Source organism: Impatiens glandulifera, chromosome 7 (assembly GCF_907164915.1).
Source record: "Impatiens glandulifera chromosome 7, dImpGla2.1, whole genome shotgun sequence".
Classification (NCBI taxonomy): Eukaryota; Viridiplantae; Streptophyta; class Magnoliopsida; order Ericales; family Balsaminaceae; genus Impatiens; species Impatiens glandulifera.
In genome coordinates, this window is record NC_061868.1 from 8,543,880 (window position 1) to 8,562,406 (window position 18,527).

Here is an 18,527-nt window from a genome sequence, read left to right on the forward strand (position 1 = left end):
AAGGCCAATAGTGTTTCCACACCTCTTGCATCACATTTTAAATTGAGCTCTAAACTTTGTCCTTCAAACGATGATGAGAAAGAAGATATACAGAATATTCCTTATGATTTTGTTGTTGGAAGTCTTATGTATGCCATGGTTAGAACAATACCAAATATCGCTCATGTCGTTGGCACTGTGAGTAGGTTCTTTTCCAATTCAGGAAAAGAACATTGGGATGTTGTCAAATGGATATTGAGATATCTTCGAGGTACATCAAGTTTGAGACTTTGTCTTGGAAATGAGAGTCTGGATTTAGTGGCAGGTGATGTTGATTAGAGAAAATTTATTTCTGGTTATTTGATTAATTTTGCAGGGGGAGCTGTTGCGTTGTCAACCGCTGAAGCTGAACTTATTGCAACAACTGAAGCTTGTAAAAAATTAAGGGTTAAGAAATTATTATCTGAACTTGGTTTTGTACAATATAAATATGTGCTTTATTGTGATAGTCAAAGTGCGATTTATATTGCGAAAACTCAACATTTCATTCTAGATTGAAATACATTGATGTGAGGTATCATTGGATACGTGATGTTCTTGATGAAAAGTTATTGCTTTTAGAGAAAGTGAATACAAATGATGATAATGGCACTAATAAGCTTACCAAAGAACTATCAAAAGGAATGTTTGGGTTTTGTTGTTCAACCGCGGGTTTGACAACAACCCTTCCAAATATGATAGTTGTGATGGGGGAGTTGTTGGGTTGTTTGATTGGGCTCCAAACTATGAAATAAAAATCCCCGTCCGTTTAAGAAGTCCAGAAGGCAGAAGCCTTGAAGTTTAGAAGCCTAGAGGTCTAGAAGCTTAGAAGCTTAAGAGTCATTTTGTATTAAATAAGGGCATGATAGTATTATTGGAAAAAGACTCTTGAGCTGTCCTCAATCTACTATAAAAACTGGAGGAAGTAGCTTTATCAAATCACATCTGAAAGTCATCTAGCATACACTTGTAGAGAGATAGTAAGATCTCTTATTTGTTTACTTCTTATCTTCAATTGTTCCGTTTAACATTTGATTATAGTGAAACTTCTTTTGGACAAAAGTCCCGTAGTTTTTACTAATTCATTTGAGGATGTTTTCCACGTTGAATTCTTGGTGTTCTTGTTTCATGTATATTTCTTTTATGTTTATTTTTTCTCATTCCTAAAGATCCAATCAAGTGAGGAATAGTTATTATCACAAGTGTGGTGATTATTTCGCTTTATTCCCAACATACATACCCTTTATGTATACAAGCATATAATTAGGGATAAAACCTATGCGTCCGTTAGGTGTTATACATTTCAGGACTTTATTTTGGGTGAAAACTTGATACACACGTTTTTTAAGAAAACCAAGTTTATATTTTCAAGTTAAACATTTAATCCTCAGCAGAATCGCAAAAAAGTTATAACCCCTAGGAATCCCGTAGGTTAGAACGTGTGGTGAGACACGTGGAAATATAGGACTAAAGTGGCTCGAGGTTCGACGATTTCAACATTAGTTTGCGTGTCAAGCATCCTTTTAAAATAAAATATTGTTTTAAAAGATTTTGATAACACATGGAAACTTTGAAAATCTATTATATATAAATAATTAATTTTATTCAAATTTTAATAATTTAAGGATTTTTTTGTAAATCAAATGACGATTTGACTGTTATAAATTTAAATTAATTAAACATAATTAATTTAATAAAATATTGTTTATTTGAAAACAGAGTCGCCAATTAATTTTATGAAAATCACTCAAAATGGGGTACGTGTGTAAATGTATTTTACATCATAAGTTTCATTTGATTCGAAGTTTGGTTATACTCGGGAAAGACTCTGAAATTCAAATCGGAGCACGGCTTAAACAACAAAGTTGTAAAAGGAATAGTGTGCAGTTAAGTTGACCTAAGAGTTGTCAGATCACAATCCCAGAATTTTGGAGGAAAACTCTACACATGTCACATGTGCATATCCCTATAAGGAGGGGTGATAGGGAGAGAGAATGATGTGTCACTATATCGGGAAAGAGAAATGATTAGGTGAGGGAATTTGGTGAGGGAATTTGGTGAGGGAATGACGTGGCATAATCTTATTCGATGAAAAATCAAATAATTTCTCTATTTTCTCTCTTTCCTCCCACTTTTACATTTTCCAACCAATGAAGGTGATGCCACGTCATTCCCTCACCAAATTCTCTCACTCTATCACTCCTCATCGGGAAATTTGATCAAATGACCCTAAAAGGAGGAATTCAGATCTGTTGTCCCAAAAGATTGTCTCTAGGGATGGCAATGGGTACTCGTATGCCCGATACCCGTGGGTACCCGATGCTCGGGTTCGGGTACTTTAAATCGGGTTCGGGGTCAGGGTCGGGGATGAGGAGTGAAAAATGGTACCCGATCGGGTTCGAGGTCGGGGATGGGGAGTGTTGGAAACCTAAACCCGATACCCGAATATATTAATATATGTATATATATATATTCATAAAATTTAAGTGACTTATCAAATTCCACGTCACAAGTTGTAACTACTAAATATCATTAAATAAATATATAGTTATTTTATCATTACTCTTAACATCACGCTTAACATCATTTCCTAGGCACATCACGCTTAACATTATTTCATTTATTTGTAATAACTGTTTCTCTCTCATAATATCTCTATTCAATCTTATTTCAAGAGTTCAAGTTTTCAACTTCTATCTTCTTCAACATTCTTCTAGTTTTTGTTCAAAGTCTCCAACAACACAAAAAATATTATATTTTTCAACCTCTACCACATAAGTTACATGACTATGCAAGTAAGTAATGTTTTTATTTAATAAAGTAATGCATGTCGTTCTTCAATTTTTACAATATTATATTTATTTATTAACTTAATCTTCAATCTCTATAATTTATATTATATACTATGAGTGAATTTATATTATATAGTGTGAATGATTTTTTTTTATCTATTGTTTAATGATATAATATTTATTAATAGTTTTAGGTTAATTATATTCTATATTAACATATTATATTTAATTTATATAGTTTTAGTTAATTAAAATATAATTTTTTAATATTTAATATCCGGTAATGGGTACCCGACGAATCAGGAATGGGGATATAAATAGAGATATCCGTCGGGTTCGGGGTCGGATAGTAATTTGAAAATTGGGTTCGGGGATGGGTACTTCACTACCCGATCCTAGGTAGGGTACTAGTTGCCATTCCTAATTGTCTCCCTTGCTCTCTCAGAAGAGATTAGAGTGGAGAGAGAAAAGAGAAAATTAAATATTAAAATAAAATGTGTAATATATATATATATATATATATATATATATATATATATATATATATATATATATATATATAATTTTTTGAATAATGATAGGAGCAAAAGTTTTGCAATGTATAGTGAAGTGATGTGAAAGAGTGACTATGCTTATGACTAAGCTTATTTATCACTTATATTTATTAGTAATTTTTCTCTTCACTCCATTAATAATTTATTTTTTATATCTTAATCTTAATTAATAATTTATTAATAGGACAATAATAAATCAAATAAAAAATAATAAAATATATATTATATTTGATAAATATATATTGAAGAAAATAAAAAATTAAATATAACATTTTTAATTAATTATTTATCCTTCTTTCTAATTTATTTTCTTATAATTAAGATGTATTTTCTTATGTTATATATTATCTCATTTTATATTATCATATTGGTTTCTTAAAATATTTTTTTATTTATGAATTAAATATTAATAGTTGATAATTATTTTGATCATTTTTGTTGAATCTTGATTTGTTTCAGATGAATCATTATTTTGATCATTTTTGTCAAGGTTAATATTTGTTCTTGTAATTTCTATAATATTATTGAGTTTTGGTTGATCATTGATATCTTCTTTGAAAGGTAGAATATTCTCAAAGAAGACAACATCTCTTGAAACTACAATTTCATTTAATTAAATCTGATAAAGAATATATCCTTTCTGATTTGAAGGATATCCAATAAAGACACATTTTATGCCTCTATCTTCAAATTTTGATTTTTGTGGAAAAATATTTTTCATGTAACATAAGCAACCAAAAACTTTCAAATTATCATATTTAGCTTCATGCTCATTACGCATGAAGAATGGTGACTTCCAATTCAAAACTTTTGTTGGCATTTTATTTATTAGATATGTTGCAGTAAGTATAGAAAAATGCCAAAATTTAATTGGTAGGTTGGAATGTTTTAAAAGAGATCTTGCTACTTCAATTAGATGTCTATGCTTTTTTCTACAACTCCATTTTATTGTGGAGAATATACTCAAGTCTTTTAATGTATTATGCCCATTTCTTCAAAGAACATATTGCATTTTGAATTCACAAATTCAGTTCCATTATCATTTATAATGATTTTAATGATCTTTGAATATTGAGTTTTGACCATTAAATAAAAATTCTGAATTTTGTCAAAAACAACAGTTTTATTAGAAATTAGAAAAGTCCAAGTGCATCTAGAGTAGTCATCTACAATTGTAAGCATAAACGGCGTTTTATTGTATGATTCTTCTTTATAAGGTCCCCAAATATCAATATGAGCAAGATCAAATTTATCTTTAGAAGATGAAGTGCTATTATGAAAAGGTAAACGATGTGATTTACAAATCTGACAAGTTTCACAATGATCCATATTATTGATAAGAGAAGGAAACGATATTCTAAGAACTTCATTAGAAAGGTGTCCACATCTATAATGCACAATTTTACAATCTAAGGCGGAAAATGAAGTTTCAGCATCACTATTAGAATCTTTAAGGAAATCAGTAACTATGGAATATAAATACAAGTTTCCTACATGTTTGCCAAGCTCAAGGATATCATCTAATTTAGGGCCTTGCATCAAACATCCATTTTCAGAAAATATGCATTTAACTTTTTTATCTGTAATTAATCTTGTAACTGATATTAGATTATACTTGAAATCTGGAGCAAATAACACATCTTTATGAATCAATCTATCATTTAATTTGAGACTACCAGATTCATTTATTGTCTTCTTAGATCCATCATCTAAAAATAAAGTAATTTCATGTTCTATTTTCTTAATATCAAAAAGAATTTTTCTATTATTGCAAATATGTGTACTAGCCCCTAAATCTATTAACCATAATTTTTTTTGAACTGTTTAAACTATTCATGCTCATTGTAAATTCAATATCAGATATAAAATAAAGATTGATCCAGAAAACTTACCTGCTTCGAAGTTGATTTCTTTGTTTTTAGCTTACATGTTAGATCTAATATTCCCTTCAATTAAGTTTTTCATCATGTCCTACATCATCTTCATTTTATCTTGTGAATAGACTGTTTTGTCATTGTTGTCAAATGATACTGAATTCACAACATTCTTCCTTTTGTTGCTATCCCACCAATCTAAAAAACCAATTAGTCTATAGCAACTCTCTTTAGAATGACCCTTCATATTGTAGTGAGTACATGAGAGATTTATTCTTTTGTCATTGTTGTAAGCCTTACCATCATTTCCTTTGAATCTCTTTGAACTACCTTCTTTGAAATCTCTTACTGTCATGGAAGATTGTAAGTTGGATTGTTGATTTTGTCGATTTATCTGATTTTTTGATTCAACATTCAAGAACATCATGAAAGCCTTATATACACTCGGTAAAGGATCCATAACTAGAATGATATCCTTTAGATTCTCATAGGAATCTGTTAGACTTTAAATTATGACCAAGCCTTTCGAGTTCTTTAATTCAAGAAATGGGTTCTTGATTATCGGGACCGATGGTGGAATTCAACACTCTAGCGCAACGGACATAGAATTAGAGGAGAATTCGAGGTTAGGGAGAGAAGAGCCGAAGGGGAGGAGAGAAATACCACTAGATTACACCTAGCGGTCTAAGAAGGGGGAGGAGGGCCGAGATATAACTTAAACACCAAGTTCCAAAATATTCAATTCATAGCCCCCAAAAGTGGGGTGGGCATCACCATTTAAAGAGGTTGGTTTACCCAAAAGTATTCGGTTACAACTACTTCCAACATAACAGAATTCAGTTTCAAGAAAGATAAAAGAGAAAGTAAACAAAACAGATTTATTCCATAAAAAACATAAACTGGCCCATGTGGACAATTGGGCCGAGAGACGGATGCATAAACTATTTTAGGACCGAGGTTTTTGATGAGCAGCCCGTAACATAATCCCCCCCTTCGAGGTTCGTCGCCCTCGACGAAAAGAACATGGACTGGTCAGCCTCTAATACGCATCTTCAACTTCTAAACCATTGCTTCGGTCGGGCTTCAACACATTCAGCAAGGGTCGCAGCATAAGACCGTATTTTCTCAAAAAACTTTCGGCAGAATCGCTTCAGTAGTGGAACTGGCCGGGTCCTTGCGGTCTTTTGCGCTGCCGGGTCGCTTGCCACTCCGTCCCTTTCTGGAATTTCTGTGCACCCAAGGTCGAGTTTTTCAGTGTTTAGAGCTGGCCTTGGTTGCTGCAATGTCCCCAGCGCCTGATGCAAAAATAGTTTCTTCCAACTTCGATTAAACTCCATACTTGGCTTAAAAAATCCAGGCCAAGTCTTTTTCCCGAACCAGCATAACAGCAGCATCGAAGGATCCATAGTTTCTAATTAGATCGTTAGGAATATCTTATAAGGTCATTGCTGCGAGTGAAACAGTTTGGCATTCGGGCTTACTCTTTACTTGCATTTTGGCAACAACAATGTATTCATCTAAGGTCTTTTCCAGCTGGTTTCCATGCATCAAACTGGCCTGCGACCGAGGAATCCCATTTAGGACCGTGGTTCTGTCTTGCTTATCATAGGATAGGGTCAGCTTTTCAAAGTCCCAAGAAGACGGGCCTAGAGTAATCAGCCATTCAATTCACAATACAATATCATATCAGTCCATGGAAATTACCTTCATTTCTGTTTGGTATTCATTGCCTTCCATCGACCACTTCAAGTCCTTGCAAACACTAGAACATAACACATTAGACCCATCAACCACTCTAACCGATTGCATTTGGGTTGCTATGCTTTTGTGGTCTATTTTCTCCAAAACTCTACTATTGATAAAATTGTGGGTGCTGCCTGTATTGATCAAGATCACCACCGGCAGGTTCCCAACTTTGCCAAGAATCTGGAGCGTTTGGAAGGCTTTAGACCCGGTCAAGGCATGTAAGGATATGGCTGGTTCATCCCTTGAGCCGAGCAATGAAGGTAGATCATCCAAAACAGGTTCTTGGTCAGGTTCTTGATCTTCTTGATTGGCCGAGACCATGAATAACTTTGATTTACACCTATGGTTTGGTTGCCATTTTTCATTGCAAGAATAACATAGGCCCTTCTTTCGCTTTTCATCCATTGAGTCTGAGTCTAATTGCTTAACATGGCCCTGATTTGCATTTGAAAAAGACCCATATGATGAATTCTTGAAGTCAGTATTGGTGCTCGGCCCGGCTGTGTTGATATTGGATGGCGTAGGCAGCAACGATGCTTCAGCGCTGTACAAGTTACCACTGCTCATTAAGGACCGATATGTTTCTTCTTGGACTTTAGCCATGGTTATGGCTTCATTTAAAGAATCTGGAAATCGCAGCCTGATGCAATTTGCAATTTCCTCCCTTAGACTGGACAAATAACAATCTATGACGTACTCCCTTGGCATGCTGTAGAGTTTTTGAGAGATCGACATGTATCGCAGATTATATTCTTGAACCGACCCAACCTATTTTAAGTTCATCAGCTGTCTCATTGGTGTGTCATGTATAGAGGGCCCGAATTGAGTCATAAGGTCTCTTTTGAACATGTCCCAAGATAAGGCCTCCATATGATTTCGGTTTTGAAGATATGACCCGTACCACATTCTTGCTTCTCCAGAAAAATGAATGGGGGCGATTTCTAATTTAGTGGCATCCTTAGTTTTGTCCACTCTGAAAAATTGCTTGGCAGAAATTAGCCAGCCCTCGACATCCGACCCATCAAACCGAGGAAAATCGACCTTGGTTAGCCGAGTAGGAGGAGCATAGTGTTGATCGCGGTTCTGGCCAGGGTGCGGGGGCCTAAATGGTGAAGGACCGTGGCAAAAATTATCATCATAGGGTCTGTGGCGGGGTTCTTGCATGTTTCCAGATGTCCCGCTCTCAAAGGCTGCCATTCTTTCTTCAGCCGCATCAAATCTTCGGTCTATGGCAGCTTGCATTGCTGCTGTTTGTTGTGACAGGTTTTTAATGAGGGCCTTGAGCGCATCCATTTCCGATTGCTGGCGAGTTTCTACCATGTTGAGAATCGCCCAGCTCTGATACCAAGATTTTAGACTTTAAATTATGACCGAGCCTTTCGAATTCTTTAATTCAAGAAACGGGTTCTTGATTATCGGGACCGATGGTGGAATTCAACACTCTAGCGCAGCGGACATAGAATTAGAGGAGAATTCGAGGTTAGGGAGAGAAGAGCCGAAGGGGAGGAGAGAAATACCACTAGATTACACATAGCGGTCCAAGAAGGGGGAGGAGGGCCGAGATATAACTTAAACACCAAGTTCCAAAATATTCAATTCATAGCCCCAAAAAGTGGGGTGGGCATCACCATTTAAAGAGGCTGGTTTACCCAAAAGTATTCGGTTACAACTACTTCCAACATAACAGAATTCGATTTCAAGAAAGATAAAAGAGAAAGTAAACAAAACAGATTTATTCCATAAAAAACATAAACTGGCCCATGTGGACAATTGGACCGAGAGACGGATGCATAAAATAATTTAGGACCGAGGTTTTGATGAGCAGCCCGTAACAGAATCATCCAGACCCATCAAGAACATCAGCAAATTATGTTTTTCATACCTAGTCAAAACTTGTTTTTCCATTTTGCATCCCACACAATTTTCAATTTGGGATTTATCACAAGAGCATACCTGACGAGGTTCAAGATATAACAATTCATCCAAGTTTAGACGTACCTTAGAATCATATTCTTCTAAATCAAGATTATCCTGCTTTGTTGTACATATATCTTTTTTGACTCGATACAAGGTTGGACCATTATTACCTTCATACCTTGCTTTCACTTCATTCCATAGCTCTAAAGAGGTAGTTGTGCTCTAAAAATGAATTCTCTTCTTTTTGTCGATTGTGTTCATTATCCAAGATCGGACCATTGCATCAATCATTTTCCAGCGAATATCATCTTGAGGTGCAGTCGGAGCTTTGAATGATCCTTCAATGTAACACATCTTCATCTTCGCAGTAAATGTCAATTGCACGCTGGTAGACCATTCGAAGTAGTTCTGGCGTGTCAGAACTGTATGAGTCAATATTGCTCATGGAATGTCTCCTGGATGAACATAAAGAAGATCTGTGCAATCTCGCTTCAATAGTGCCATTGGTGGAAAAACTTGGACATGAACTTAAACTGAATCAATTGTCCGTTCTTGACGAGCTTTGAAATTAGGGTTCAGAGAATGGTATCAAAGTAGGAGCCAAGACGGTTCCAACCGACTCCCCCACGATCGTCGGACGCCTACCCCTCGAGCCCGACTACCCGACGACGCCACACGCTTCCAGGTCGACTCCCCGACGATCGCCAAGCCCCGAAGACGCTGAGCCCGTCTCCCCGACATTTGCCCAACATTTTTTAGGTTAGTTCGACTCTTCCCGATGATTTTACTGTTTTTGCATGTTGAGTAGGAAGGTTTTATGGTTTTAGTTTAGGGTTTAGGCTTTTAGTTCAGACAATTCTTGGTATCTTTTTACAGAGAATTAGATTAAAACAGTATATAAAGCAGGTTTTCCAAATGTAGCATTGGCTCATGGAGATGCTCTGCCACGGGACATTATGGCAAGGTTATTTGATAAGGAGCCAATTCAGTGGCAAAAAGTTGCCGAATCTGGACTAGGTGGCCTATGGTGCATGGATGGATCACAAGAGACCTGGTCTTGGAGTTTAAATGTTCCTGTTCTGAGCTCTCTCTCTGAAGATGATGAAGTAAGATACAGTTATTAACAAGAAACAAAGAAGCTACAACTGTTTCTTTTGCTGCTTCACCCTTCTTCTTCTTTTAGTTTAAAGAAGGTCAACTTTTATGAATTAAAAACTGTGAACACGAAGAATGTTCACTTTTTGGAAGTCAAAGATCAACCCGAAAGGAAAACAAAAATATTAGATTTGATCATCTCGAATACGTCCTATCCGGTGCAAACACTAGTAAAAAAAGGGTAAATAGCTAGCAAACTTGGCGATTGAGTTTAAAATAATCGTTACTACTGTTCATAATGGAGATTGGAATTAAATCCAATCGCAACTACCCTTATAATTTATAATGACGATTGGTCCTTTAAACAATCGCTACTAGCTTGAATGAAAATGATTGGTTATAAAACCAATCGCTGCTAGACATTAACCGCGATTGGAAAAGAAGCCACTCGCTGGTATTTTATAGAATGGCGATTGGATAAGCATCCAATCACGGTTTCCTTTTTAAAACAACTTTACTTTCTTCTTTCGTTTGGAAACTAATTTACTTTTCTTCTTAGCTCCGGAGATTCCCAAATCGAACAAAGTCCTAGTCGATGTCCTAGATCTTCGATTCCCAAATCTTCGACAGACGTTTCATCTTCTGAACCTCCTCTTCCGACTCACAGCAACAACTCTGGAGATTCCTAGCAATAGACGCGGTGGATTAGGGTTTCATCTTTTGAGAATGGAATTCTGAACCTCCGGTAGATTAGGGTTTCATCTTCTACAACAGACTTTTATAGAATGGCGATTTGATGAATGGTCGAATAGAAGTCAGACGTTTCATATTCTGCAACAGACGCGGGTTGTACTTGGGTTTTAATCTTCGTGCGGAATTCTTGAGCAGCATTTCATATCGTAAGTCTATAATCCCTTGTGTATTTATTATGTTTCTATGCGAGAATAAAATTCGAATGTTGTGATTCAATCTGGTGTATCTTTCATCTTTATTGTTTGTTCAATTTGAAACTGGCTTTGGCTGTGGATTATGGAATTTGATTATTGCGAGATTTTAGGAAGAACTTGACATGAACGGTTGTAATCAAATATGATGAAAATAAGAAGTGGTATTGCTGCTGTCTTCATTCTTAAATAACATTGGCCATTGCCTCTTTCTGAACATTTGAGAAATTGTAGAGAAAACATACAAAGTAGGAGTTTTTGTTAATTTTGGTTTATGCATTTAGTTAGGTGGCTTCAGGATGAACTTGCTACTGCAAGAGTTGGGCATGTTATATTTCTTGAAAATGTGCTTGAAAGTGTAGTAGGCAAATGTCAGTTGAGTTTGAATAATTTGACTTTTATGTTCTAATTTCTTACAATCAAGCTGCATCTGCTGCTGTTGCCAGTCACCATCAAATCTCATATTATCAGCCAAACAACTGTACATGTTAATTAGCTCAGTCAAATAAAGACAGCAAAGAAATCAAAGTCCAACCACATATTTTATTATTATAAGACCTTTACTACTTCCCCGCAATATAAATTTCCAATCAGAACAGAAAAATTACAACTCAAATAGACATTCATATATCCCCCAAGTTAACATAGTTCAACATTTTCTTTTTCATAATACATATGTACTCTCATCACAAACAAATTGATGTCTTTGGAAATTGGAACTGTATAAAGTATAAATAAAATGAAACGTGGGGTACCTGATGAGTGAGGATGTCATAATATGCCATTTCAACTTTGCAAGTTTAACTTCTTCCATTAACATCTGCTGCATATATATTTAGGACTTACTTTTCATGATGAGTAGAAGAAAGAAAACTTGATTTTACAAAGAATGTTTAGCAGGTTCCTTTATTGGAAATATGCAATTTCACCTTTATAACAGCTAGCTGTTCATATATTTTTAAAACAATCCGGATTTTCTTTCTTCTTTCGTTTGGAAAACTCTTCTTTATGTTTTACTTGCCGATCCAGCTGAAGGAAGGACGAAGATCGAAAAGATATGAGGTGAAACCAATCGATTGCTAAGTTAAGTTGCAGACGAGGTGATTCAATGCTACCAATCCCATCCTCATCTTCGACTCACCGTTGAAATCTCTGAGATCCAATTTGATGAATGAAGGTCGAATAGAAGTCAGACGCAAATCTTCGAATCAACAAAACCGTTGAAATGAAGGTCGAATAGAAGAAAGGAGCATCTTCTGGGATCAACAACAGACGCGGATTGTACCTCTGGTGGATTAGGGTTTCCAGACGATTCATAACAACTGTCTAGCCTTCGATTGGACTCGATTTTATCCGGATTTTATAAAACCAATCGATTGAACGAAGATCACTCGTTAGCTGAAGGCGACCTTCTTCTTCCGATTCTCTTCTCCTTCCTTCTTCTGTTAGGTCCTGCATCTACGATTGCCCCTGGTTCGTACGTACCTCGATTTAGTTTAACTTCATGCTAAAGAGTGTGAAATTGAAGTTTTTTCTTTTGTTTAGTTTTAATTTTCGAACATATCTGTCTGTTTTGTTTCTTGATTCTACGTGTCTTTGCTTATCAAACAAAACAGCTAGAACATGAAGTTATTAATGATAAGTACTCAACATTATGCAGCTAAAGAAATTCAACAAAACAGCTGGTCGTGAGGTTCAAATCTCGCTTGATTGCGTTAGAGTCAAAAACCTTATGTAGTTAAAGAAACTCAACATTGCTCTTTTTCCCGTTTGCTACAATGATACATACATACCCACTCTAGGTATGTATTTCGTTACTTATGGATGCAGTTAAAGAAACTCAACCTTATGCAGTTAAAGAAACTCAACCTTATGCAGTTATACTAGTATCATTTCGGTATAAGAAAGACTGATAATGCAGATTTTGTATCCTTTCATTCTGCTTTTCCAGCATTTCAAGTTGAGATTTCTTCATCTTCATGCAAAATCGTAGCACCTGACTAGGGCAAAGATATACAGTTTGACTCTTGTTTCTTCTACTTTTGTAATTGGCTGGGGATAGGGGGTTACTCCTTTTTGTTTAAATGTGTACATTAAGGATGTCATTCCCGTGAGTTGTTTGTGTTTACCATGTTAATTGAATTCTCTTTTTCTTATGATATTCATTGTAGTGGCAACAATGGACATTGAATATACTTTCTGGCAAATGCTTCACTTGTGCACATCACCAAAAGTTGTGTAAGTTTGACACTCTTTTTTTTGTATCTCATCCTAACTATGGTATTCATACTGTGCTTTAATTTCATCATGGAGTTTATGCTTTTCAATTTATGAAAAAGGAGATCCATTACCGCTGCTTTGTTTTGTATTGCATAATGCCTGGCTCTGATTTACTGTTTCTAACGATAAATAGATGGAAAACCCACGATTTTACCTCCCAAAATTTACCGCCCATTGGTTTTCCGTATTTACCGCCGAAAGTTACTGCAGTAACTTTTGGAGGGAAAGTTGGCGCCAAAACATTATCAAGTGACGGTTCGTCTTCCAACCTTTCGAAACCGTCGTCTATATAAGTTCAAATAAGCCCATTCGACACATACGCTTTCTCTCTCTAAAATTTCCAGATTTTCAAAGGCTTTTCTAAAACTCCGATCATCATCGTTTTTCATCCTTTCAAAATATACCATGGCTCTAGTCAAAGCACCCTTCCAATGGATGTTGCAGGTCGATTTCGCAGACATTGATGAACACGCTGGAGATAAAAACAAGGTTGTTCTTCAATCTCTAAGAGATTCGGGGTTGGAGGAGTTCTTATATGGTCCGTTCATTGTGTATCCAACGGCGGTAATGGAGTTTCTGGCGACGGCGACACTAACAAAGAGGAAGGTCTCCGCCACCGTCAACGACAAAGAAATCCTGATCACCGAGGAGCTATTTTCTAAAGCCATCGGTTTGCCCAACACCGGTTTGGATCTCAAAACCGACCTAACCGATGCAGAGTCTAACGCTGTCCGGTTGGTGATATCAGCTAAAGATCAGGATCTGGTGATTCACTCAAGCCGGAAGAACAAGCTGAAACCAGAGTTTGGCTTACTTTTCATGATGAGTAGAAGAAAGAAAACTTGATTTTACAAAGAATGTTTAGCAGGTTCCTTTATTGGAAATATGCAATTTCACCTTTATAACAGCTAGCTGTTCATATATTTTTAAACCTATCTGGATTTTCTTTCTTCTTTCGTCTGGAAAACTCTTCTTTATGCTTTTCTTGCCGATCCAGCTGAAGGAAGGACGAAGATCGAAAAGATATGAGGTGAAACCAATCGATTGCTAAGTTAAGTTGCAGACGAGGTGATTCAATGCTACCAATCCCATCTTCATCTTCGACTCACTGTTGAAATCTCTGAGATCCAATTTGATGAATGAAGGTCGAATAGAAGTCAGACGCAAATCTTCAACTCAACAAAACCGTTGAAATGAAGGTCGAATAGAAGAAAGGAGCATCTTCTGGGATCAACAATAGACGCGGATTGTACCTCTGGTGGATTAAGGTTTCCAGACGATTCATAACAACTGTCTAGCCTTCGATTGGACTCGATTTTATCCGGATTTTATAAAACCAATCGATTGAACGAAGATCACTCGTTAGCTGAAGGCGACCTTCTTCTTACGATTCTCTTCTCCTTCCTTCTTCTATTAGGTCCTGCATCTGCGATTGCCCCCAGTTCGTACGTACCTCGATTTAGTTTAACTTCATGCTAAAGAGTGTGAAATTGAAGTTTTTTCTTTTGTTTAGTTTTATTTTTCGATACTATGAACATATTTGTCTGTTTTGTTTCTTGATTCTACGTGTCTTTGCTTATCAAACAAAACAGCTAGAACATGAAGTTATTAATGATAAGTACTCAACATTATGCAGCTAAAGAAATTCAACAAAACAGCTGGTCGTGAGGTTCAAATCTCGCTTGATTGCGTTAGAGACAAAAACCTTATGCAGCTAAAGAAACTCAACATTGCTCTTTTTCCCGTTTGCTACAATGATACATACATACCCACTCTAGGTATGTATTTCGTTACTTTTAACAATTTGTGCTATTTGAAATCATGAATTGATTGGTTGGATTAAACGTCTTTTCTGGGGATTAATCTGTTTGGTTGTCTCTAAGCTGATGCATGATGTTTTTGGGATTATAGGCCAAATACATTACTTATATATATATATATATTTATCAACAATTTAAGTTTGTGATTACCTGCTTTTAAGTCATAAATAAACTACAGTTGTGATCTTAATCTGAGCAAATGAACTTCCACTTGAAATTTAGTGCACTGAGAATAACTAAATGATTAATGCGTATTTTGAAGGAGGATTATCAAACATCTATATGAAGATTCCATGAATTTTGAGTGAAATGATAACAAACAGTTATACTAGTATCATTTCGGTATAAGAAAGACTGATAATGCAGATTTTGTATCCTTTCATTCTGCTTTTCCAGCATTTCAAGTTGAGATTTCTTCATCTTCATGCAAAATCGTAGCACTTGACTAGGGCAAAGATATACAGTTTGACTCTTATTTCTTCTACTTTTGTAATTGGCTGGGGATAGGGGGTTACTCCTTTTTGTTTAAATGTGTACATTAAGGATGTCATTCCCGTGAGTTGTTTGTGTTTACCATTGTTAATTGAATTCTCTTTTTCTTATGATATTCATTGTAGTGGCAACAAATGGACATTGAATATACTTTCTGGCAAATGCTTCACTTGTGCACATCACCAAAAGTTGTGTAAGTTTGACACTCTTTTTTTTGTATCTCATCCTAACTATGGTATTCATATTGTGCTTTAATTTCATTATGGAGTTTATGCTTTTCAATTTATGAAAAAGGAGATCCATTACCGCTGCTTTGTTTTGTATTGCATAATGCGTGGCTCTGATTTACTATTTCTAACGATAAATAGAAGGAAAACCTTGTATATCTGATGTATGTAGTTTGGAAGATATATTTATGTTCCTTAAAAGTGGTGTTGTGGTTTCTTGAGAGTTAGGTATGGCCATTGCATACTTGGGGACTATAGAAAAGATTATGCCTAAATTTCTAGATCTTAGTGTAGGCCATTACATAACTGGTATTTGATGCTAGTTTTTCTTTTCTTATTACATCCTCTAATTGCTTCTGACCACCCTTCTTCTGTTTCTATTGTGAGTTATTACATCTATATGGTCAAGTTTTCTTTTCTTTTGTAGAATTTGGTTAGATTTTGTTGGCTGTTCTTTTCACAGCAATATTCTATATTGAATGCAAATACTTTATAAAGATTGTGTTGAAGTAAGCCTTTGAAGAATGGAGAATTTTTTTTTAATTTTTATAAAAAAAAAAGTCTGTAGCGATTGGTTGCATTACCAATCGCCAGAGACTGTATGGAAGTTGCGATTGGTCTTCTGTCAATCGCCAGAGACTGTATGGAAGTTGCGATTGGTGTTCAACCAATCGCCATTGAGTATAGGTAAATCGCGACTGGTTTTAATCCAATCGCCATAAGATTATAGCGATTGGTATTATACCAATCGCCGCTTCCAATTAAGACAACGGCGAGGAAACCTCTACCGATTGGATTATAACCAATCGCCTTATGTCTCCAGCGATTGGTTTAGAGGCTAATAGCGATTGGGAGACCAATCACTATAGACTCTTTTTTTACTAGTGAAATTCCTCCTTTCTTAATTTAGATGAAAGTGTGGAGGAAGAAACTGCTTTCACCCTATATTCATTGCCAAAGTGAATATTTAAGTTTATTGTGTCTCAATGAGGATAATTTTCCATTTAGTTGTCTAGACAGATGCTGTAGCATATAAACTCAGGCTTCATGATGCAATGCAGTTTTGTTTTAAAAGGGCTTGTATGTTTGTAGACGACATTTTCTCAAGGTGCACATATTTATGCATCTAAACATGGTTGCGATTTGTACAAAATCTGATCATGGATCACACCATTTTGATTTAAGAATGGACATTTTATAAACTTGTCTACGTACCATTTTTATTCATTTTTAGGCTTGACCTTTTTGGGTAATTTGACAGGTTTGTCTGTATGCTTTAACAGACTGTAAATGCTCATAAGCACTTCTAAATTTGTGGGAAAGAAAAAGGTAGTGATTGTGTTTCTACTTCTCTTGCTAGGTGGTACAGTTTTCAGAAGCATACTGTCTGCTGTTGAATATTATAAAGATCAAAGGAGGAAGGTTTCACGCTTGAAGAAAATGATCGCACGGAAGGCTTCAAGGAGTATAGAAAGATTTTAGACATGACTAAGTTCACAGAAGAAAAGATTGAACGCTTGAAGGCTAGATCAAGTCGCTTGCTTAACAGGATAGAACAAATTGAGCCTTCTGGATGGAGGGAATTCATGCAGGTAATTGCACCATAGTAATATTATTATATAAGAATGTATTGGTGAAAGATTCATTATATAAGTGAGTTATTGCATCTTCCATTTTTCTTTAGCTTTGCTTGTTTGTCAAAGTCCTAAATTGCATGCTTACAATGTTTCCAAATTCCTGTATTTTAACATAATGAGCTTATTTTTTATTTTTTATTTTTTTAAAATGGTGATGTCTGAGTTCATATCCGCCTAATGATTTGTATTTAATGATTCAAATTGTTTTGTAGGTCAGCAATGTCATCCATGAAGCCAGAGCACTGAATATAAATATGCACATGATATTTCCTCTTGGTGAAACATGATATAAATATGCACATGATATTTCCTCTCGCTTGCAATGGTCCTACGGAATAAAATTTTGTTAAGTCTAAAGCCTGCACAGTTTGCTGCCGTTTGTGGTAGTTTAGTTTCGGAAGGGATTAAACTTCGTCCATGGAAAAATAACAGGTATAGTTTTATTTTCAGGATTATGTTCATGATGATTTTTCTTGGCTTTGAGGAGTCAACACCATCTTTATAACTGTTCAATGTACGGTAGGATTACACATTGATGACTTCATGCAAATTAGGGGGAAATTGGATCAAATGACCCTGTCAAAAGAGGATCATCCTAAAAAATAACCTTACAAAATTCAATTTTTATTCTTAACATTTTTTTTAAATTTTGACACTTTTACTCTTACTAACCTTTTTTTTACATTTTTTTTCTTCCTCTTCCTTTTCCCCCTATTTCTTCTCGTTTCTTTCCCCCTCTCTTCCCAGCCATCTTCCACCCGCGACGGTTGCTCCCAAGCGAGAATCCCCTCAAGCCGGACGATCTCCAAGCCCTTTAACGTGAGAAAGTTTCCTCGGTACTTGCCCCAAGTAAGGATGGCAATTTGAAACCGCCCCGCGAAAACCGAACCGAATTGCCCCGTTTGGGACGGTTTTTCCCCGAAACCGAATGAGGATGGGGCGGGGATGGTATTTGTGTCCCCCGCCCCGACCCGCCCCGATTTCACCCCGTTTTCACCCCGATTCTGCCCCGAATACCATAAACATATTTCAATATATTAAATCACCAATATATTTATTTATTTACTATATTTTATAAGAGTATTAAAATTATTTCTTTATAATAATATAAAATTTTAATATATTATAATA